The following is a 17,181-nucleotide window of genomic DNA, read 5'->3' on the forward strand; positions in this document are numbered from 1 at the left end:
CCCACAGGACTTGTCCGTACCTTTTGCAGAATAGACATGTATACCGGCTTACCCAGCCATTGTTGTATTTTTGATCTTTCTCACTCTTTTTGGATGTACCCAAATTTAAAAAGAAATACAATTAAAAACAAAAACCAGTGTTGGCTACCTCGTCCTCCTCCACCGCCGCTTCCACCTACACCGCCACATCCACTGCCACCTCAACCTCCTACTCCATATGGGCCTCATCCTCCTCCTACATCATTCAAGATAATTATTTTTTATTTTTCAGTTTTTTTATGTTCTTTTAAGTTATTTCCCTATCCACGTTAGTTTGCAGAGCACTTGCCATGCTCTTAAGATGATTTTGATGCAATTTTCAGCCCTCTAGCCCTTCCATGTTTGTTTTAGATGCATTTTAGTGCTCAAAAGTTCGGGTCTCTATTGACTTCAATGGGGTTTGGGATCGGGACAAAGTTTGGGTTAAGTCCGGGTCACGAACCCAGACTTTTTTTTCAAGTTCGGTCGAACCCCCCGAACTCGAACATCCAGGTGTTTGCTCAACTCTATTTACAACCTCTTTAAAAGTGGATAGTGTCAGTCAGCAGAGCAGTGGACAGTGTCAGCAAGGCAGTAGATGGTACTGTATATGGACAGTATCAGTAGGACAGTGGATGGTGTCAGAAGGGCAGAGGTTGGTGTCAGTAGGGCAGTGAATGATATCAGCAAAGCAGTGGATGCTTTCAGTAAAGCAGTGGGCAAGGTCAATAGGGCAGGGAATTATGTCTGTAGAGCAGTGGACATGTCAGTAGAGCAGAGGTTGGTGTCAGTAGGGTAGCGGATAGCGCCAGTCAGTAGAACAGCGGATGGTGTCAGAAGGGTAGTTGACTTTGTCAGTAGGGCAGAGGATGTTGTCAGTGAGACAGTGGATGGGGGCAGTAGGAAAGAGGTTAGTGTCAGTAGGAAAGTAGTTTTTTTATTGTTATTATTTTATTTATTTTATTATTTTTACAATATTATTTTTTATTTATTTTACAATTTTGTATGTATCTCTGATGTCTCACTTTTAAAACAGAAAGGGACTGAGAACTATTCTCTGCAGCCTCAGCTGTACTGGACAGTGAATGAATGGGAAGGGCTCTGTGGCTTCCTGTTTATTCACAGCTGAGGCATAGTAAATGCAGTTTACTATGCTTCAATTATGAATGGACACACAGGAGCATATGGTACCAATCACTCACTGTGTTCATTCAATAAATGAAACATCCCCCTGTATGCCTGCAGCAGTAGCCGGCGGGAGAGGAGATTAGGAAAGCCGGTGAAAGCCGGTGAAAGCCGGTGAGGAGGAGAAACTGTCTTTCAGTTGCTGCAGGAGGAAAATACAGCTTGTCAGTTCTAGTAAATGCCACCACCACCTTCTCTCCTGTCCAGGTGTGACAAGGAGGCCACACAGAGCATGGAAATGATGGTGTACCTCTTAATGCGGCACCTTGGGCACGTATTCCTAATCCTGAAGCCTCCTGAGATATGTAATGGGGATATTCCATGAGGCTGAATGAAGAGTGTGTTTGCAGAAATAATAGAACAAATCAAGGGGTCTGAGGGGTGTGTAGTAGGAGGGTTAAACAATTTTTAAAAAATGTAAAGAATTTCCCAGCAGTTCTCAGTTTTCAAATTTTATCAACATTGTCCTTTGATCACATGCTACAGTCATATATTATTGTAAAGCATGAAAGCACCATTTGGTAGACATCAAATATTATATACATCAAATGCCTCTACCACGTAAGAGATGCAATGTGTCTAATCTGCCCCCTGTACTCTGTAATATAGGGGTCCTAAAATGATTTAGTTGAGTGGAAGTTTGTTATTAATGTAATTATATCTGATCCGGGTTTATGAAAAATGATTGGATTTTGGTTATGTGGTGAGAAATAAAGAGGCAGTAATGTGGCCTGCTTGAAAAATATAGGCATTTTGTGACTTTAAATGAGGCACAAGCAGGTAATGCTTAGCGTCCCCATCCCTGTACATGAAAAAACTGAAGAAAAAGGGAACTAAAATGAGGTGCATGGAAAACAGCCAGCCCCTAGTTTGGGGTACTCACCCACCAGTCTGCCACCAACCGAATAAATCTGTCTCCCAGTGTAGGTTAAAAACAGGGGTTTAGTTGACACACATTTGCAAATGCATGTGTAAGCTGCAAGGCCCCTTCACGGCACCCTGTGTAACTTGCAGTCCTAACACTAATAAATTTGAGTGTCTCCACAGTGGAAGCACATGGTTGCCAATGGATAGATGGGAAACAGGTGGGTCTTAACGTGGCCCAATCCTCCCCCAACCTGCTCCCATCTATAACTGGTCTAAAATGTATCATGGCTGTATAATAGCCATAGGGTACATCCCTTTAGTAGATGTAGTGAAGACAAAATTGTTAGACAGGTTTTTTCGGTTGATGGCAGACTGGTAGGTGAGTATACCAAACTAGGGGCTGGCTGTTTTCCATACACCTCTTTTTAGTACCCTTTTTCTTCAGGTTTGTAATGTGGCCTGCTTTCCACTGCAAGACATTCCATAATGATTTTGCTAATGGAGGTTTACGATGTTATTATTAGGTCGCTGGCTTTAGTATTGTCTGCTAACTGGTTTAACTCCTTAGGACTGGATCTTGAAAGAAATTCTGTAAACTGGAATGTTTTTAACACTTATTTAGCCATTAAAAGGTATCTGGTTTTGCAGGCTCTGCCTTAATGATATTTACATAGTTACATACGTAGTAGGTGAGGTTGAATAAAGACAATAGTCCATCCAGTTCAAACTGTGTAGGTGTGTGTGGCTGTAATCATCTCACATACCCCTGAATGTTCTGATCCTTGAGATGTACGTCTAAGAGTCTTTTGGAAGCCACCATACTTCCCACAGAAACCACCTCTTGTGGTAAAGAATTCCACAATCTTGTAGCCCTAACAGTACAGAACCCCCCACGTTGCCTGAGGTTAAAACGCTTTTCCTCTAAACGCATTGTATGCCTTCGAGTCCTCATGCAATCCCTTCGACTGAATAGCTGTTGTTCTATGCCGAGATCACCATTGAGATATTTATAAATTGCTATCATGTCCCCTCTCAGGCGTCTCTTCTCCAGGGAGAATAAATCAAGCGATTGCAGACGCTCTTCATAATTAAGGTCCTCCAATCCCCTAATCAGTTTAGTTGCCCTTCTCTGGACTCTCTCCAGCTCCAACACATCCCTCCTGAGGACTGGCGACCAGAACTGGACAGAATACTCCAGATGTGGTCGGACCAGAGTTTTATAAAGTGGAAGGATTATAGTCTTATCTCTGGAATACATCCCTTTCTTTATGCATGCTAATATTCTGCTGGCTTTGGCCGCTGCCGCTTGACATTGCATGCTATTGCCTAGTCTATCATCTACCAAGACTCCCAGATCTTTCTCCATTTTTGATTCCCCCAAGGGTTCCCCCCCTAACGTGTATTGTGCTTTTATGTTTTTAGTCCCCAAGTGCAAAACCTTACACTTCTCCACATAAAACCTCATTTGCCATGTCGTTGCCCACTCTGTTATTCTGTCCAGGTCATTCTGTGGGATATCTGCTTCATGCTGTGGAGTTATTGCCCTGCCCAATTTTGTGTCATCTGCAAAAACTGATATCGAACTACTGATTCTGTCCTCAATGCTGTTTATGAATAAATTGAACAAGGTTGGTCTCAGGACTGAGCCTTGGGGGACCCCGCTTTCCACCTTAGACCAGTTTGAGTATGCGCTGTTTATTACCACCCTTTGGATACGCCCTTTTAGCCAGTTCTGTATCCAAGAGCAAACCCTGCGGTCGATACCTGCAGACCTTATTTTATAAATTAAGCACTTGTGGGGAACTGTATCAAATGCCTTAGCGAAATCCAGGTACACCACATCCACTGGTCTGCCCCTATCTAGCTCACAGCTCACCTCCTCGTAGAATGTTAAGAGATTGGTTTGACAAGAACGCCCATTTGTAAACCCGTGCTGATTACTGCTGATGATGTTGTTGTCTTTAGCAAACTCTACGATATAGTCCCTTATCATCCCCTCCAGAAGTTTACATACTATCGATGTCAGACTGACAGGCCTATAATTTCCCGGGATATGCCTTTGCCCATTTTTGAATATCGGTATCACGTTAGCCTTCCTCCAATCTACTGGTACATTTCCTGTCATAATACTGTCAACAAAGATCAGGAACAGTGGTCTAGATATAATCTTACTAAGTTCTTTGAGTACTCTTGCATGTATGCCATCCGGGCCTGGTGATTTATTTGTGTTAATTTTATCCAGCCTTTTCCTGATTTCACCCTCTGTTAGCCATAGTGGCAAGACCTGTGTATTACTACTAACCATACAGTCATGGTCAGTGTACCCCTCCTTTTCCTGTGTAAAGACTGACGAGAAAAAAGCGTTCCGCACGGTTGCTTTTTCAGTGTCCTCTGTAACAATCCTCCCATCATCGTTAATTATGTGTGCAATATGCTCTGCCCTAGTTTTTTTGCTGTTGATATATTTAAAGAATTTCTTTGGGCAGGTACCCACGCACATGTCTGGTGGGAGTGCCCTGTGGTTCAAGCCTTCTGGTCCAAAGTGCACGAAACTCTGTCTACCATGTTTGGCGTCCCTCTTGTCCCTGACCCGACATCTGCTCTCCTGAATCGTAAGCCACCTAACCTTACACACCGTCAATTCAAACTTTACCTATATGTCACGATGGCTGCAAAGCAAACCATTATGAAGGCATGGAAAACCCCCACGCTCTGTCATCTGGCTATGCTACACAGGGTTACCCAAGCCATGCTCCATGCTAAAACGGAAGCAATTTTGTTGAACAAACTAGCCCCTTAGGAATGGCTATGGCGACCCTGGATTGACCATTGCCTACCTCCTGGCCTTGACGACAGCCTTGTACTCACCTGATTGGGCGTCCTCATTACCGGCTCTCTTTTCCCACCTGGGCCCCTAGTAGGGTTCGAGGCTCCCTCCGGGCACCTGCTGATACCTCCCCCCCCACGACCCTCCCCTACTTACCCAACTTTCCTTCCAGCCCTGCCAAACCAGCCCCCCCCCCACTCGGCCCCTGGCATACCCACTTAAGAGCTATACCTTGGTTTTGGTTGGCACCCCTTCTGTGTTGGGGTCCATCCATGCAGCGTGGCCTCGGCCACACCTACAGTTTGTCGTACCCTCATTGCATCCCAGACGGGACGCCGGGTCGATCCCATATATGTATTGCATTTGCTACATGTTGTTTGTATGTTATATACAGCAGTTTTGTATCTCAATGTGCCTTGTTTTATCTAGGCATGTACCTACTATTTTCACTGCATATTGCTGTACCATGTTTCTTTTGCCTTCAATAAAAACCGTTTAAAAGAAAAGAAAAAAAAAAAAAAGAATTTCTTTGGGTTATTTTTACTATCCTCCACTATTTGTCTCTCAAAGTTGATTTTAGCCATTTTGATTTTGTATTTACTTTTCTTCTTTACAATTTCCTCCTTGTATTGCTCGAAAGCCGACACTACCCTCCGATTTATATTTCTTGAATGCCATTTTTTTTCTCCTAATAAGTTTTTTAACGTTACGGTTTAGCCAGCCAGGTTTGGCTTTGTCTCTTCTAAATTTATTTCCAATAGGAATGCACTGCAAGATACATTTGTTTAATATGTTCCTAAAGAATTCCCATTTTTCCTCCGTGGTCAGTGATCCCAGGGTTTGGTCCCAGTTTACCCTTTTCATCAATGAGCACAATTTTGGAAAGTTTGCCCTTCTGAAGTTTAGGTTTTTTATGTTCCCCACTTGCCTTTTTATATTGTTATTTACACTAAATGTGATCATCCTGTGATCGCTAGAGCCCAGGTTGTCCTGGACTCCTACCTCCGAGATTAGGTCTGGGTCATTATTGATCAATAGATCCAGGACTGCATTTTCTCTAGTAGGAGAATCCACCAACTGTGACACGTAGTTGTCCTGTAAGGTTTCCGTGAATAGACGGGCCTTCTGTGAGTGTGCAGTTCCCTCTTCCCAGTCAATGTCGGGATAATTGAAGTCCCCTTATATGATGACTGATCCCAGTTTTGCCACTTTACCCAACAGTGCTAAAAGTTCCAGCTCTACCTCCTCCCTTTGGTTGGGTGGTCTATAGCAAACCCCCACAATTACTTTTCCCTTTTTTTCTTCCCTATAGAGTTCTACCCACACGGATTCTAACTCCATACTCATCCCTTCCATAATATTACTCCTCTCTATCACCCTTACATTGTTCTTCACATAGAGACATACCCCTCCCCCTCTTTTTCCTACCCTGTCCTTCCGGTACACCGAATACCCTTGGATATTGGCCAGCCAGTCATGTGAGGGGTTGAACCAAGTCTCCGTTATTCCCGCAAGGTCTATGTCTTCCTCATGTACTAACATTTCCAACTCATCCATTTTATTAGCTAGGCTCCTGGTATTAGCATATACCCCTCTTAGTTTTGTGGAAGTTGATCGTGAATGGTGATTATGTTTATTCCTGTTTGGTCTCAGGTTTTCCTGCACAGACCCCCCAATTGACGTTATGGAACTACTGTCGCTGCTGACTCTACTACTGCCTTCTGTCCTTTGCTCCCTCCTGACTGACTCTACTTCTGAGCCCTCCCCCCCGTCTCCAAGTTTAAAAGTCCCTCCAACTTGGTGGCCATCTTTCTCCCCAAAAGAGCTGTACCATCCCCATTAAGGTGCAGCCCATCCTTACTAAAGAGCCGCCGACTGAGAAGTCAGCCCAGTTCCCCAGGAACCCAAACCCCTCCTTCCTACACCAATTCCTCAGCCACTTGTTAAGTTCCCTAAGCTCCTGTGTGGCTCGAGGTACAGGCAGTATTTCAGAGAAAACCACCTTGGAGGTCCTATTCCTCAATCTTTTACCTAAGTCCCTGAAATCATTCTTTAGGATCCTCCACCTTCCTTTTACTTGGGCATTAGTGCCCACATGCACCATGACCGATGGCTAATTACCCGTTAAGCGTGCCATTATGGCTGATAACTACCCACTTTCCCCCTCTTTCTAGCTTGTCCTGTGGTGATAGAACTTATGGCGATGGCTTGCTGTTTGTCTCTGAGCAGTCAACAGTCTGAGAATTTGATTGCCAAATATTAATTTTGTGTCTCTTAATACTGCCTGAAATGTACCTTTAAAGTGAATCTGTCAGGGCCTTAACCTAAGTTTTCTTTCTTATCTAAGACAGTAGGACTGATAATCTGCTGCTGCAAATTTTTGCTGTAATTTTTAAATTAATTTTTCTGTCCTTATGCAGAAATTGGATCCTAGCTCCTGGACATAAATAAACGCCGCCCCTTTTATTTACCTGTACAATGCTATTACTTCCACAGTTAGCCCTGAATATCACTGTTAAATAGCAGATGTGAGGTTTCCTGACAAGGGAGAGGCTTAGTGCAGAAGTTTGGCCCTTGGTAGTGCCTTAGCAAAGGATCTGTGCGATTAAAGCTTATCCAACTAAGCCCCCCCACATCATTTATTGCATTTTACCAGTCCTTAGATGCGGTGGCTTCATCCCATTATTTTTAGGCTAAGAACATCTTCAGCAAGTACAGAAAATGCCTGTTAACTTGAAATGCAGTGTCATGGTCACTTGCTGTGAGCTAAGATGAAAGCAAAAACATTCTTATCAAACTACTAATTCCATCCAGCCATCATGTAACATGAACCAAGGCAGGCACGTTTAAAGTCCAGCCTAGGTGACAACTAGGGCCACTGATAAGGCAGTACAGCCAGCCCTCTTGTACTAGGCCCATACCCCATCAGTTCAAAAGGGGGGCCCAGACACCTGCTTAGCAGGAGGGCTGGCTGTACTGTCTTATTGCAGACACCAATCCTCTTCTGCCTCCTCCTGCAGCACTGGCAGCTTCTCCTCTTCCTTCTGCCATTGGCTGCACTGCAGGGGGGATCGGTTCTAGCACATGTGCCCCTTCCTACTGCTGTTTGAGCCCCCCCGTGTGCCCCTTTGCCCTGCTGGCGTCCCTCCTCTCCTGCTGGCAGCTGCTGCGGGCACATGGGGATGTTTCAGGATAGAGAGCGGTGGAAGGGGCCAGTAAATATGTCATTTACTGGTCCCTTCCATTCCTGATTGAACACAGTGATCAATCAGTAGTGATGTCGCGAACATAAAATTCGCTGTTCGCGAACGGCAAACGCGAACATCGGCGAATGTTCGCGAACCAGCGAACATTGCGAACCGCCATAGACTTTAATAGGCAGGCGAATTTTAAAACCCACAGGGACTCTTTCTGGCCACAATAGTAATGGAAAAGTTATTTCAAGGGGACAAACACCTGGACTGTGGCATGCCGGAGAGGGATCACACAAAAAAAAGTTCTTAAAAATTGTAATTTTTTGATAGAGAGCCAATTATTGGAAAAATTTAAAAAAAATAAAAATAAAAAATCTCTTTGGATTTAGCATCTGGGGGGTCTAAAAAGTGTACCTGTGAAGTTTCAGCTCTGTAGCATGTCCGGAACCAGAAAAAAATACGAATTAGGGTTAGGGCTAGGGCTAGGGTTAGGGTTAGGGCTAGGGCTAGGGTTAGGGTTAGGGTTAGGTTTAGGGTTAGGGTTATTTTTATGGCTAGGCTTAGAGGGTTAGGGTTATTTTTATGGCTAGGCTTAGAGGGTTAGGGTTAAGGTTAGAGGGTTAGGGTTATGGTTAGAGGGTTAGGGTTAGGTTTAGTGTTAGGGGCTAGGGTTAGGGTTACGGTGAGATACTTAGGGTTAGAGTTAGTAGCCCTATGTAACGTTCATGCTTTTTGTTTGCGGATGGATTTACAGCTGCAGAATTATTACACTCAGTAGCCTTGTAGAGAATGTGTTGAACAACATATCCAACTCTCAGGACTTCATCACCGTGTACAGCCTGTTATATACTATATATATATTAATAGATGTTTAATGGAGGGATAGAGTATATGAGGATATATAGATGAGAGACAGGCTATTGTATGGTGAGCACTAGAAGTAGTATAGGAGAGTTGCAGGTGATGGTAAGCAGATAGGTTCTGATGTCAAGTATAGTGCAGATGGTAAGAGGACACAGATGGAGTATAGTTTAGACAGAGTAACCTAGTGCAAGGATAGTTCAAGGTAGTCCCAAGAGCTAACAGTCTTATGCAGATGATAGTGAATAGATAGATACAGATAGTCTTGGTAATTGCAGTAGATGACAGTAGGAGATTGGTTAGTAAGAATCCCCTGCGGGGTACTTATCACTTAGATAGGTTAGGAAATACAATGTCCAGAGGAGAGGGGTGATCCCGTAGCGGGATACGGATCACCAGCGAGGTTTCCGGCTTAGTTCAGCAAGGAAGGTATGTCAGCAGCTCCGACTTCTCAGGCGTAGGTGCGATGAACATGTGGGTTTGAACGAGCGATGAGTGAGAGCAAACCGGCGATTGAAATAGCCGCTCATAGCGGCGCTCGGCAGTGATGTCATCCGGTCTTAAAGGTGTATGCGTCCTTTGTATATACAAGATGGGACGCAAAGAGAGGAGAAATATAGGAACAAGGGTACCATAGGTCCTGGAACATTACAGTACCCCCCCCTTAAGGCCGGCTCCGGAAGGCCTCTAGAACTGTTTTTTCCGGATATTTCGAGTGGAAATTGCGAATCAGTCTAGGGGCATGGATATCGGAGGTATCCAGCCAGGTGTCATCTTGGGGCCCATAATTCTTCCATCGTACAAGATACTGGAGTCTTCTTCTATTGAAACGGGAATCCAAAATTTCTTTTATCTCAAATTCTTCTCCACCCTCCACTTGTACAGGAGGTGGAGGTGAGATAGTAGGCCTTATTCCTTGGTTAGGAACATGGGGCTTCAGTAGAGACACATGGAAGACAGGATGTATCTTGAGGTCTACTGGCAATTTGAGTTGTACTGCAGCTTTTCCAATAAGCTTCTCTATTGGAAAAGGTCCCAGAAATAGAGGTCCAAGTTTTTTACTAGGGATCTTTAGTCTTAGATTTTTTGTAGAAAGCCAAACAAGATCCCCAATGGCATATTGGGGAGAGGGTTTCCTACGGAGGTCGTAGTATTTTTTTTGTTGGCTATGAGCATGAGATATGGTATTGTTGAGTAATCCCAGAGAATCCTTTATCTGGGCAAGATAATCAGATGCTACTGGATTACTTGATGGTAAGATACGTGGAGGAAGGAGTGTGGGATGAAACCCATAATTCAGGTAAAACGGACTTTGCTTAGTAGTGCTATGAGTAGCGTTGTTATAGGCAAATTCCGCCAGTGGGAGGAGATCTGCCCAATCGTCCTGTAGATACGAAGTATAGCAACGCAGGTACTGTTCAATGCACTGGTTAACTCTCTCTGTCTGTCCGTTGGTCTGAGGGTGGTAGGCAGAAGTAAGGTTACGCTCTATTCGCAGTATCTGACATAGAGCTAGCCAAAATTTTGAGATGAATTGTGAACCACGGTCAGACAGCAGTGTTTTTGGAATACCATGTAACTTAAAGACATGTTTCACAAGTAATTCTGCTGTTTGTTTGGATGAAGGTAGTTTTCGGATAGGGGTGAAATGTGCCATCTTGGTCAGATGGTCCACTGATACCAAGATGGTATTGAATCCTTTGGAAGGCGGTAGTTCCACTATGAAATCCAAGGATACCACTTCCCACGGAACCTGGGGTATCGGTAAACTACAAAGTAATCCTGATGGTTTCGTGTTGTCAATTTTAGACCTTGCACAGATATCACAAGATGAAACGAACTTTTTTACGGTTGTCTTCATGTCTGGCCACCAAAATTGCCTAGTGAGTAGATTGAGAGTTTTAGTCATACCCATATGTCCTGCCATAGGTACATCATGCGACAATTCTACGATCTTGGTTCGCATAGTAGGGGGTATGTATAATTTATCGTTGTAGTAGAGGAAGCCTTCTGCGTCAGTAGTTAGTTGTGGTGGAGGTGAATCCAACCCTATGCTGTGCAAAATCTCCTCCTTCAGTGAGCGAACGACTCCGATAATACGTTCAAGTGGTATTATAGGAACTGAGGGAACCTCAGTGCAATCTTTCTCGGCTAGTCGTGAGAGTGCATCCGCTTTTTTATTTTTGTCTGCGGGCGTGTAAGTTACTAAAAGATTAAATCTCAGAAAGAATAACGACCACCGTACCTGCCGGTGGGAAAGAGTTCTATTAGTCTGAAGGTATTGGAGGTTTTTGTGATCAGTATATATCAGAATTGGCAATTGAGTGCCCTCAAGTAGATGTCTCCAATTTTCTAATGCCAGTTTTATGGCTAATAACTCCTTCTCACCTACTGGGTAGTTCACCTCGGGGCTACTTAATGACTTTGAAAAGAAAGCAACTGGGTGAAGAGGTGAGGTGTTTGTTGGTCGTTGTGAGAGAACTGCTCCTACTGCCATATTAGATGCATCTACCTCCAAGATGTATTGAAGGGATGGGTCTGGATGGCATAGTATGGGGGCAGTAGTAAAGCTTGATTTCAGCAGAGAGAATGCTCCATTTGCTTCCTTTGACCAATTAAATGGTCTCTTCGTGCTTGTAAGTTGTGTGAGAGGTTTCACAATCGCAGAGAAGTTTTTAATGAATTTCCTATAGTAATTAGAGAATCCTAGGAACCTTTGTAATGCTTTGCGAGTGGTTGGCACAGGCCAATCCAGAATGCAGGATATTTTGCTCATGTCCATTTTGATTCCACTTTTCAATATAATATATCCTAGGAATAGTACCTCCTCTTTATGAAAGAGACATTTCTTTGATTTAACATATAAGTTATGTGCAAGTAGTCTTGACAACACAAGTCTCACATGTTTTATGTGCTCAGGTAAGGAATGAGAATAGATAAGTATATCGTCCAAATATACTACCACACAAACATCAAGCAAGTCTCGGAATATCTCGTTTATAAAACGTTGGAAGGCTGCGGGGGCATTACATAGCCCAAATGGCATTACAAGGTACTCAAACAGTCCGTATCTGGTTCTGAATGCCGTCTTCCATTCATCCCCTTTACGGATTCGAATTAAATTGTATGCCCCTTTTAGGTCCAATTTTGAAAAGAAAGAAGCCCCACGCACCTGTTCGATAAGTTCAGGAATAAGAGGTAAAGGATAACGATCCTTTATTGTAATGGCATTTAATTGTCTGAAATCAATGATAGGCCTAAGGCCCTATAAGGTCCTTATTGCGGACGAAGAAAAGCCCAGCAGCAGTGGAGGAAGTAGAAGGTCGGATGAATCCTTTACCAAGTTTTCATCCAGATACTCTTTAAGGTGAGAGAGTTCATCCTGTGAGAGAGGATATACATGTCCGTAAGGCAACTTGCTATTAGGGAGCAGATCGATACAACAATCATAGTCCCTGTGAGGAGGTAACATTTGAGCGTTTTTCTCGAGGAAAACCTCCGATAAATCTTGATAACACTTAGGAATAATGTTATCTGGCAGTACAGACAGGATCCTATCATGTGTGGGGAGGTTACACGTCGTCTCGCAATAATGAGAAGAGAAGGCTAACGTTCTTGTTTTCCAATCGATGATTGGTTGATGTATGTGTAACCAGGGAAGTCCCAAAATGATTGGAAAATGTGGCAAAGTTAATACATCAAAGGTGGTGGTCTCCACATGAGACTCGTCAGCAGTTACAAGAAGTGCCTGTGTCTGACTGGTGATAGGACCAGAGGATAAAGGTGTACCGTTAATAAAACTAACGGAGACAGGTTTGGGTTTTGAAACAATAGGTATTTTATTAACCACTTGCCGACTGCCTAACGCCGATCTACGTCGGCAGTCAGCCCCTCACAGGCAAAGTGACGTAGGGCTACGTCACTAGCTTGTGAGGGTCTAGGGAGCGAGCGCGCGCCCCCGGAGGCGCGCTCCCGTTCCCGCGTGGTCACGGACCCCCCCGCGCGTGTGACTGGCGGACCCGATGTCCGCCGGTCACTCGGCGATCGGCGGGGGAGAGGGAGAATGTCAGGCAGCTTGTGTAAACAAGCCACCTGTCATTCTCCTTGCTGTTAGGATACTGATCACTCGGATCTAGTATGTAGATCCGTTGATCAGTGTCCATACAGCTCAAGCCCCAGCCAATCACAGTAGAAAGCACGCCCCTAGGGATACACACAGCCCCTCCCTCCCAAATAAAGTTAACCCCTTCACTACCAGTTTATTTTTACAGTAACAGTGCATATATATAGCACTGATTACTGTAGAAATGTCACTGGTAACCCCAAAAGTGTCAAAAATGTCAGTCAAGGGTCCGATCTGTCCGCCCCAATGTCGCAGTACCGCAAAAAAAATCGCAGATCGCCGCCATTACACGTTAAAAAAAAAACAACAAAAATGACAGAAATCTTTCCCTTTGTTAGTAAACGCGATAACTTTTGCGCAAACCAATCAAAATACGCTTTTTGCGATTTTTTTTACCAAACATAGGTAGCATAAAACAAATTGGCCGAAAAAGTAAAAAAATTTTGATTTTTAAATTTTTTTTTGGGGGAATTTCATATAAAAAAAATGTGAAAAATATTGCTATTTTTGCAAAATTGACGCTCTTTTTTTGTTTATAGCGCGTGATCAAAAAATCGCACAGGTGATCAAATATCACCAAAAGAAAGCTCTGTTTGTGGGAAAAAAAGGACGCCAAATTCGTTTAGGTACAGCGTCGCACGACCGCGCAATTGTCCGTTAAAGTCACGCAGTGCCGAATCGCAAAATACCCCCTTGGTCGGAATGGGGGTAAAATCTTCCGGGGCTTAAGTGGTTAAGGGAGACAAAACAAATGTCAATGTAGTTTCCACAAGATCCTGTGTCAATCATAGCCTTGGTGGTGATCCTAGTTTGGTCCCACTGCAATGTTAATTGAACAAGAAGATAGGGATTAGGAAAGGAAGTTGTGAGTCCCCCTAGCAAGACATTTGAACACTCACCCTCTTTTCTGCGGACAAGAGGACAGTCGTTTACCAGATGATTCGGGGATGCGCAGTACATGCAAAGATGTTCGGTTTTCCTCCTGGCACGTTCAGAAAGGGTCAGAGGTGGACGTATCATTCCTACTTCCATAGGAGTAGGGTCAGCAGGCAACATCCGAGAAGGACTGGAAAATGGTGAGCCCATCTTCTCAGCCTTTCTTTCTCGTAGTCGTCTGTCAATATTGATACTGGTCTGGATCAGTCCCTCTTGAGTGCCAGGTAAATCCGCTCGGGCGAGCTCGTCTTTAACGGCCTCAGATAGGCCGAGTCTAAACTGCGTTCGCAAAGATGTGTCGTTCCACCCTGAATCAGGGGACCATCTTTTAAAATTGGCCACGAAATCTTCAACAGGTCTCCTTCCTTGTTTTAGGGCCCGTAACTGGGTGTCAGCGGTACTCTGCTTGTTGGGGTCTTCATATAAAGTAGCAAGTTGTGCTAGAAATAAGGGATAAGAATTAAGGAGTGGATCATCCTTTTCAAAGAGAGCATCTGCCCAGGCCCGGGGTTCACCCGTTAAATAGGAGATGATGGTACAAACCTTAATTTGGTCAGTGGTGTAGGTTAGAGGTTTTAACAAAAAAAAACAATTGACATGCGTTTTTAAATTCACGGAATATGCTCCGATCACCAGAAAACACTATAGGAGGGTTTATCTTAGGCTCACGGGGCTGAGCAGCAGGAGGCTGTGTGAGACGGCCAAGCTGCTGTCTCAAGGTTTGATTGTCATTTTTTTACCTCTGTAAGTGCATGGATCAATGCATCTACTTGTTGTTTTAATTGTAGTACATGAGTGGATAATTCTGCTGAATCCATATTTTTTTAAAGGCTCGTTCAATCTGTAACGTTCATGCGTTTTTGTTTGCGGATGGATTTACAGCTGCAGAATTATTACACTCAGTAGCCTTGTAGAGAATGTGTTGAACAACATATCCAACTCTCAGGACTTCATCACCGTGTACAGCCTGTTATATACTATATATATATATTAATAGATGTTTAATGGAGGGATAGAGTATATGAGGATATATAGATGAGAGACAGGCTATTTTATGTCGAGCACTAGAAGTAGTATAGGAGAGTTGCAGGTGATGGTAAGCAGATAGGTTCTGATGTCAAGTATAGTGCAGATGGTAAGAGGACACAGATGGAGTATAGTTTAGACAGAGTAACCTAGTGCAAGGATAGTTCAAGGTAGTCCCAAGAGCTAACAGTCTTATGCAGATGATAGTGAATAGATATATACAGATAGTCTTGGTAATTGCAGTAGATGACAGTAGGAGATTGGTTAGTAAGAATCCCCTGCGGGGTACTTATCACTTAGATAGGTTAGGAAATACAATGTCCAGAGGAGAGGGGTGATCCCGTAGCGGGATATGGATCACCAGCGAGGTTTCCGGCTTAGTTCAGCAAGGAAGGTATGTCAGCAGCTCTGACTTCTCAGGCGTAGGTGCGATGAACATGCGATTGAAATAGCCGCTCATAGCGGCGCTCGGCAGTGATGTCATCCGGTCTTAAAGGTGTATGCGTCCTTTGTATATACAAGATGGGACGCAAAGAGAGGAGAAATATAGGAACAAGGGTACCATAGGTACCGGAACATTACACCCTACCCCTACCCCTCTAACTCTAACCCTAAGCACTAAAAATAACCCTAACCTTAGCCCTGACCCTAACCCTAGCCCTAACCTTAGCCCTGACCCTAGCCCTAACCCTAGCCCTAACCCTAGCCCTAACCCTAACCCTAACCCTAACCCTAGCCCTAACCCTAACCCTAGCCCTAACCCTAATTCTATTTTTTTTTCTGGTTCTGGACATGCTACAGAGCTGAAACTTCACAGGTACACTTTTTAGACCCCCCAGACAATAAATCCAAAGAAATTTTTTATTTTTTTTTTTTTTTTTCAATAATTGGCTCTCTATCAAAAATGACAATTTTTAAGAACTTTTTTTGTGTGAAGTTTCAGCTCTGTAGCATGTCCAGAACCAGAAAAAAAGATAATTTTTCAGTAGAGCAGGGACACCTGGACTGTGGCATGCCGGAGGGGGATCCATGGCAAAACGCCCATGGAAAATTACGTAGTTGACGCAGAGTCGGGTTTTGATCCATAAAGGGCATAAATCACCTAACATTCCTAAATTGTTTGGAATAACGTGCTTTAAAACATCCAGTGTGTGAATACGATCAGGTATGATGTTTTATCGGTCAAGTAGTGTAAGGGTTACGCCCACTTCACAAACTCTGACAGACCAAACTCCCCGGTTAAAAACAGTCAGTCAGTCCATTTGCACAACCGCAAACTCCCCATTTGCACAAGGTTGGATACCAAGCTAGCCATGTCCCGTTCCTTGTCCTCACTGACATCATTGAAGGTCTCTTCCTCCACCCAGCCACGTACAACACCAAGGGTCCCGAAAGGTGACAACAAGCCCCCTGGGACGCCTGCTGTGGCTGGTATTCCACCTCCTCAAAGCCACCTTCCTCCTCTGACTTCTTTTCTTCAGACTCCTCTCTCTGCGTTGCCACAGGTCCAGCAATTGACAACGACAAGGCTGCTTCTGGTGGTGATGGGGACCACAACTCTTCCTCTTCATGCTCATCTACAGCCTGATCCAGTACTCTTCGCAGGGCACGCTCCAGAAAAAACCCATATGGGATGAGGTCGATGATGTTGCCTTGGGTTCGACTGACCACCAGGGTTGTCACCTCCGCAAAAGGACGCATGAGCCTACAGCCATTGTTCATGAGCATTCAGTAACGCGGCCAAAAAATGCCCAGCTCCGCAGAAAGAATGAAAGAAAATGAATGTTTTTTCTATGAAAAATTATCCTGCGGATCGCTTTTGGTCTGTTCACAATGAAGCAACGACCTTATCATCTGGGGTGTGCCAACACACTCCTAGAGGTGATCGCTTCATTGTGATACGCAAGCCCCTTCACCACGACAAGGTAACGATCACGAAGGGGAATTGACACATGTATGTGCCTTTTTTTTTGTTTTTTGTTTTTTTTGCAGCCACAGTGTAGCACCAGAGGCCAGAAAAATTAGGTATGTACACATGCATGAAAAAGTAGGTATTGTTGCAGCCGCTGCTGTAGCAGCGGCCTGAAAAATTGAGGTTTTCAAGGCAGAAAGTGCACTAAAACATTGCGGCTTGAACCGTAGTT

Source organism: Pelophylax lessonae (assembly GCF_965119305.1).
Source record: "Pelophylax lessonae genome assembly, chromosome: 1".
NCBI classification, from domain to species: domain Eukaryota; kingdom Metazoa; phylum Chordata; class Amphibia; order Anura; family Ranidae; genus Pelophylax; species Pelophylax lessonae.